This window comes from Octopus bimaculoides, chromosome 8, assembly GCF_001194135.2.
Source record: "Octopus bimaculoides isolate UCB-OBI-ISO-001 chromosome 8, ASM119413v2, whole genome shotgun sequence".
Taxonomy (NCBI): Eukaryota; Metazoa; Mollusca; class Cephalopoda; order Octopoda; family Octopodidae; genus Octopus; species Octopus bimaculoides.
This window is the reverse complement of record NC_068988.1, coordinates 85,071,194-85,079,197: the sequence shown is the minus strand read 5'-3', so window position 1 is coordinate 85,079,197 and position 8,004 is coordinate 85,071,194. Positions and strand designations below refer to the sequence as shown.

The following is an 8,004-nucleotide window of genomic DNA, read 5'->3' as shown; positions in this document are numbered from 1 at the left end:
TATCAACACAACAATATTTATTTATGGATGAAATAGGCAGCCTTAAACTGGTTGCTGAGATGCTGGAATGTAGTTGTGAGCTGTCCCCAGAGTTGAATTGTTGGAGAGACAGCTTGGTACGACCACGCTCAATGAGAGAGCTTGTAGGACCCGTCTTGCTTCTTCGCAGGCTGGCGAGAAAAGAGAATGAAAAAAACGGAAACGCTTAGATGTTGAACTCCACGCATGCGTGGATAAAAATGCAGTAATGGCGACTGTACCTTTGGCGCCATATGACGTCACTACACCTTCAAAGATATGTGATTCCTTACTTGAAAATCGGGCAAGTATCAGCAAAAGAAAAAGTATCCAACAATATCCTAAATTATATAGTTTTCTAATCCATGCCAGTATGTAAAAGTGAACGAACAACGATTATTATTATTATTATTATCACTGTTGATAAGGCAGTGAACTGGCAGAATTGTTAGCATGCTGGGTAAAATGCTTAGTGGCATTTTGACCATCTTTGTATTCTGAGTTCAAATTCCGCTGGGATTGACTTCACCTTTCATCCTTTCAGGGTGGATAAAATAAGCAGCAGCCGTCGTCGCAAACTCCTCGCCTAATTTCTAAAAATAAATTTGGGATTGATGTAATCAACATACCCCCTCCCCAAAATTGCTTAATAATAATAATAATAAAAAGGGGCTGATTGCTACCTAACTCAGATACCAGGAAACCCCAAAAATGGCAGAAATTTAAAAAACAGTGCTCATGGGAACTGCCCATATCCTATGTAAAATACTGTCTATGTAACTCAAATTTTAAAACAAACTGATAATTTTCTTATGTTTTCTTAAACATTCTCTAGAACAATACTATGTAAAAAACCAAATATATGACACCCTAGGTATAACACCAACATGAACTTCTAACTTGTTGTCTCTTGAGGTCTCTGGGTGAGACTTGGTGCCAACTTGTACAAATACAAAGCAAAAGTCAAACATATAATAATGATAAAATAGTAGTAGTAGTAGTAGTAGTAGTAGTAGTAGTAGTCAATAGTAAAAATGCTTTTAAATTTTGGCACAAAGCCAGAAATTTCAGAAATGTAAGTTGATAACATCAACCCCAGTATTCAACTGATACCTATTTCATCAACCTTGAAAGGATGAAAGGCGAAGTCTACTCTAGTGGAATTTGAACTCAGAGTATAAAGATGGTTGAAATGCTGCTAAGAATAACATCTCTTTATATTCCAAGTTCAAAGCCTGCCAAAGTCAACTTTGCCTTTCATCTCCTCAAGGTTGATAAAATTAAATACCAGTCAGTCAGACAGTGGGGTCAATATAATCACCTATTTCCCTACCCCTAAAATTACTACCCTTGTACCTAAAATTGAAACATTTATTTTATTATTACTGTTGCTATTGGTATTATTACATTTCCTAGTGAAGTTCGCAAGAAGTAATAACAAGAAAATTATTAACGATGCACTGACAGCATTGTCCAAGTCAAATATTGATGCCTGCTCTAGACATGGTGTTATATGTACCAAGGTGATAGCACATCACCAATAATTTCATTGAAGTTTTAGTTTCTACACATGCTAAGGTGTGTTAATAATAATAATAATGATTATCATGATCATGATATTTTTTTTTAATTTAGGCACAAGGCCAACAAGTTTGAGGAGATAGCAAGTTAATACCATCAACCCCAATATTTTACTCGTACTTATTTTATTGATGCTGAAAGGATGAAAGGCAAAATCAACCTCAGTGGCATTTGAACTCAGAACATTAAGAGCCAGAAGAAATGCCATTAAGCATTTTGTCTGGCATGATAACAAATCTACCAGCTTGCTGATTTGAAGAAAAAAATAAAAAATAATAATGATGATGATGATGATGATGATGATAAAGTACCAGGCACTGGCTCTCATGGCTTCTGATCTTAACTGATTGCAAGTGTTATCATGTACATGTTTTTTCTTGGTATAAAAGAGGGGTTATAGCAAATATTCTGTTCAATACCACAGATTTGCCTGTCAGTTGTTTCACTATAACCAGTTGAGCATGTCCCTTAGTGGTTGATGATATGTGCATCTCTGATCATGAGCAGAAGTAGTGGGAGAGCATCATAGCCATGTGTTGAGAGGAATTCTTTGGGATTTGAATAATTTACCTATGGAAACATTGGTATTTCATTCAACACCTTTTAACAACTCTTATTCAGGAACCTATCGAGTGAGATGAGCTACTTGAACTGAAGAAAATTCTAACTGGGCCCCACCTGCAAGGTCATGCACTATTTACCTTGATATGAGATCACCATGTCGTGTACATATGGTTGTGATGCATGTGCCTGATGTACCCTTATCAGACGGGTAGTCATCATGCATATATTGGGCTTCATATATTTGTACCCCAGTGTCAATTTGATGACATGTACTGCTCTCTCACTCAATAATAATCATAATAATAATAATAATAATAATAATAATAATAATACTTTCTACTAAAGGCATAAGGCCTGAAATTTTTGGAGAGGGGCTAGTCGATTATATTGACCTCAGTATGCAATTGGTACTTATTTCATTGACCCTGAAAGGATGAAAGGCAAAGTCAACTGAGGAAGAATTTGAACTCAGAACAAAGAGGGACAAAATGCTGCTAAGCATTTTGCTGGTGTGCAAACAATTCTGCCAGCTCACCACCTTAATAATAATAATAATAATAATAATAATAATAATAACAACAACAACAATAGCAATAACAACAGCAGCAGCAGCAGTAGTAATAGCAGCAGTAGCAGTGGCAGCTGCATCATTTTATCCCACAATATTCTATTCGTTAAAAATTTATTGCCAGACCATCAACAGCAAGTATGACTACTGGTATCAGAGTATCTTCTTTTTTATTTCTAAAATAATTTCATTAAAATATTTCACTAAAAAGAAAAATACTTTATTAACTTTATAAATGTTGTTGTTGTTAACACCACCATCATCATCATCATCTTCAAGTAACAGAAATCATGCCTATCATAAGTCAACATGTCTATAATTGTTTCTTCAGACTTTTTCTCATACGAATTTGGATTTAATGATTTGAGTTTGTTCACAACATACTCAGAAAAGTGAGGGTTTAAAGACACTTCACTAATTAAGGAAAACACAGCCATTGTCTGTGCTTAGCAAACAAACATCCTATAAAAATGTCAACAATGTTAACTATTCCAGCAACAGGAGTGGTGAGAGGCAACACTGACTGAGCAAGGAGCAATCCCTCACAAGCCATCACTTGCCAAAACGGGATTCTGTACAGCAACAACAGCAAAAAAAGAAAAAGAAGAATTACAACAATAAAGACCAAAATAAAGGGACCAGCAATGGCAGCAACTCTCTTTTCCTTACTTTTAATAGAAAGAGCTTCCTGACAACTTCAGTTTTATGACACAGCAATAGTCACAACAATAGCAAGAAAGACAAGAATACCTGTGAAAATGAAGAGGAGGGGTGAGGTAGAATAGCAAAAACAATGACAATAGCACTGCCACCATCACCACTGCTTCCTCCACTGTAATAGCTGAATAAAGTAACCCCTACTAGCAACATCCCCATTACGTCCCAGCTGATCCAATCAATGGAACAGTCTACTCGTGTAATTAACGTGTAAGTCGCTGAGTACTCCACCAACACATATACCCTTAATGTAACTCTCTGGGAGATTCAGTGTGACACAGAGTGTGACAAGACTGACCCTTTGAATATATAGATTCTACTCATTTTTACCAGCTGAGTAGACTGAAGCAACGGGAAATATAGTGTCTTGCTCAAGGATACAATGTGCTGGCAGGTTTTGAACACACAATCTTATGACCATGAGCTGAATATCTTAAACACTCGGCCACATGCTTTCACAGCAAAAATTGAAAACAAAAACCAAATACAAGAACAACAACAAAATCAACAAGCAAATACACAAGTTTACCTTTATCAACTTCACTTCTGTTCAAAAGAATAACAATGACTTGTTGGAGGAGGTAACAATTAATCAAAATATACAAGGATAGGGTTTTGAAACACTCCTGTACAAAATACCTCCAAAAAGGCTACTCATACAAGCATGTACTGACACTCATTTAACACAGGGCTTCTACTGAAAAAACTCAACATAAACATTTTAGAGAGACTTTTTGAGGAACCTTCTTCAACTGCTAAAAAAGAGCAAATTACCTGCCCTTCTCCACATCTAATATGAGCAACCTCTCTCTCTTTCTCTTCTCTGACCAAAATGGCTGTATTTAGAGTAGGATGCATAAATGCATGATGTCTGGCATCAGCTTGGAAGCAAGTCACATGTTTAACGACCTTAAATTACTAGATATAGCTCTGGTAGCCATCAACAAGACAAGGATTTCCTGAATATACTCAATCACACTCTTTTTTGACAACTATGTAGTGTACACATCTCTTAGTTACTCTGGATTATAGGGATTGTTGGTAATGTTTTGAAAAGGTCTGAATTTTGAGATGCAAGTGGTACAAGACATGAGCAACGAGTGACTAGTGAATGTTTAAGGCTTGAAGCAGGTAAGAAATCTGTATTTCTTCAACTGCCTATAAGTTTTCATGAAAACATTTCCATCTTTGATGCTAGTAGAAAATTGGGATAGCAATTTAGATGCATGTTAGGATTGCATGCAGCTAACTACTTGGAGAGAAAGTGTGAAAGACTCAAGCTTGCTCAGATAATTCTGTCTAACTGGTACCAGCTGAATATAAAGCAAGTTCATAGCATCATGAAGCACTGGACAGATAAACCAATCAAAGTACTTTAGTTTTTGTTTGGTCTGGACTCACACATGGACAAGAATTAAGATGAGGTTTTGAACAGTGTCTCATCCAAGGAGAAGCTATCCTTGAAAGGCCAATAAGAGGTAGTGAATGTACACATCACTGCTGTTATACACTCTGTTATGTGTTGCCCTAGTTTTTGTTTTACCAGATTGGAGCATCTGCACTTTTACAGCTTGTAGAAGTAACACTTACCAATGTTTAAGTAAGTAGTCTTTCTGTTGCAAGAATCCTTTGGAAGGAAAGCTCAGTATGCTGTGGATGATGGTACATAAGCATGCACTGAGGTGGTAGCATCTACAAATTTCCCTGGCAATGAGAAGGTGTGGTGTTAGGAAGGGCATCCATGCCAAAAACCAGAATGGTTGGGTGAGACGTGGTCCTCTGACTTGCCTAAAAGGGTTGTAACTTCAAATAAGGACTTGAATCGAGATGATTGAAAGTGAATGCAAATAATAATGACGTAAAGTGTTTACACAGTATGAACACTTCTTTCTAAAAGATTCATGTCAGTCTGCATTTTAATCAGTTTTTCATATACCGTAAATCCTTGAGTATAGTCTGCCCTTAAGTATGATATGCAGGAGATTTTTAGGGGGCTGTACCTCTGAAAAACCGAAACCTTGTGTATAATACACACCCCTTCTCTAACTTGAGTCAAGGAAGTCTATATAACGTCCTTGGTTTGTAAACATATATATGGTAATGTCCTCTACTATTATTGTATATATAACATAATGCAAACGTGTAGCTTTTTTATGGGATCTTTCTGATATGCCGGACACCATTTGTTTTCTAACGAAACACTTTCAAACTTGGGACACTGGTAGAATGTGTCATATAAAACATCTTTTACTCTTAATGTTGTTGAGAAAAGTTTATATTTTTAAAGTTATTTTGTGTTAAAGTTGTCGTATTTTGGTAATTTCAACCAATCACTGACGTCTATTGAGGTGAAAACAATTACTGCTGTGGCTTGTCAACAACACGTTATGGCGGTGTAATGGGATCCCTTGAATAAAATTAGTGCCGTTGTTTGTCAACAACAACTATCGGCGGTACTGTTATTTATGACATCGTTCGTGCGTTTGTACTGGCTTTAGCTTTACGGTTTTAGGATTAGGGTTAGGGTTAGGGTTAGGGTTTTAGAGTTAAGGTTAGGGTTAGGGTTAGGGTTTTAGAGTTAGGGTTAGGGTTAGGGTTTTAGAGTTAGGGTTAGGGTTATGAGTATTTTTGCCAAATTTGGTGAAAATCTGTTCAATACACCGCCACAAATGTTTCACCAAATTTGGCAAAAATACTCATAACCCTAAAGCTAAAACCAGTACAAACGCACGAACGATGTCATAAATAACAGTACCGCCGATAGTTGCTGTTGACAAACAACGGCACTAATTTTATTCAAGGGAAAAGATCTCATTACACCGCCACAACGTGTTGTTGACAAACCACAGTAGTAATTGTTTTCACCTCAATACGTTAGTGGTTGGTTGAAATTACCGAAATACGACAATTTTTAACATGAAATAACTTCGAATATAAAAATTTTTCTCTGTTCTATAAGACAAAATATACACGTATACGAAGTTTTAAAGTGTTTCGGTACAAAACACACTAAATAAAAAATGGTGTCCGCCAAATCAGAAAGATCCTTTTTATGCACTTAATAACGCCATTAAAAAATAAATATTAAGTAAATTGCCTTTACATATTTCTCACTATCAGTTACAAAAGCAAACGCAAAAACATTTATTCAAATTCAACGTTACCTTCAGCATCAAATCACTGTTCCATTTGTTCCTCCATAAACATGTCAGCATCATTGTAGTGTAAATTTCCGTCATCATCAGATTCATAGTCAACATCAGAAGATTCACTTTCATTTATTTCATCTTTCCATACAACGTCATCCTGAGTACCATCCAGTGCAGACGATATACAACATTTGATAAAACTTTTCACAATAATCTGGGGATCAAGTTCATTCCATGCATACACGATCCATTTGCATATCAAAGTCAGGTCGGGAGCGTGAACCCTTCCACCTTTAGTGAACGACTTTTCTCCAGTCGACAGCCATTCAGTCCATAAATCACGCAATTTGTTTTTAATTGGTTTGTTAATAGAGACATCTAATGGCTGCAATATGGAATGATAGCAACATCTGTTTTGTGATGTTTTTTTAAATGCTTCATTTTTATCTTCACCTCTGTGGCATCTAAAAGCATCTAGTACAAGCAAGCTGTTGTGCTGTTTAATTGCTCCACCAAGACGATTTCCCCATACAGTGTCAATCCAATCTCTAAATAACTCATCATCCAACCAGCCTTTTGTTGATATCCAACAATAATCCCTGTTGGAAATTTTATATATTTGGGTGCTGTTTTACGTTTGAATATTATATAAGGTTTAAGTTTGGTACCGTCAGCCATACAAGCTAACATGATGGTAAAACGATCTTTTTTTTCATGCCCGTGGTTTTAATTGTAATTGACGATGTACCACTGAAATCTATTGTGCTATCTGTAGACATCAAAAGTTAATGGGGGTCTGGTCCGCATTAACAATCAATGACAATGGGTAATCCTTTTCCCGTCGCATTTTAATAAACTTTTGAAAGTTCATTAACTTCTCTTCAATAACTGGTAACTTTTGTGAAATGTAGGTTCGCCTCTTAATAGACAAGTCATGCTTTGACATAAAGTTACTGGCCCAACCACGCGATGCTTTAAATTCTGACTCATTAAGTTTTATCTTTTTAGCAATGAGTTTTACCTGTAGCCTCAAATGTACTGTATTAATGGTTATTCCACCAAGTCTTCTTTCGGATCTTTTTTAAAACGGGGGCCACATTTTTCATTAACGAAACACTTTGAAACTTGGAACACTGGTAGAATATGTCATATAAAACATCTTTTTCTCTTAGTCTTCTTTAAAAAAAAAGAACTCCCTAAGTTATTCCATGTTAAAGTTGTCGTATTTCTGTAATTTCAACCAATCACTGACGTCCATTCAGCCGATATACATTAAGTGCCGACTACATAAACAAACGATTCTGAAACAATTCTATCGGTGATAGGGTTAGGGTTAGGGTAAAACAGCAAATTTAAAAATAAAAAAGCAAATAAAACGAAGAAAAAAAAAGAAAATGAAAAAAGCAA

The 8,004-nt window shown here is 36.0% G+C and overlaps 1 long non-coding RNA gene across 1 annotated transcript; it reads right to left on the bottom strand.

Annotated features, from left to right (window-relative positions):
* Window positions 1–7,053, bottom strand: LOC128248598 (uncharacterized). The gene is made up of 2 exons (XR_008264780.1): window positions 6,613–7,053; window positions 1–170 (listed from the first exon to the last, which is right to left on the bottom strand). It is a non-coding gene; the product is annotated as an uncharacterized LOC128248598 (long non-coding RNA).
* Window positions 7,054–8,004: the final 951 nt, after the last annotated feature.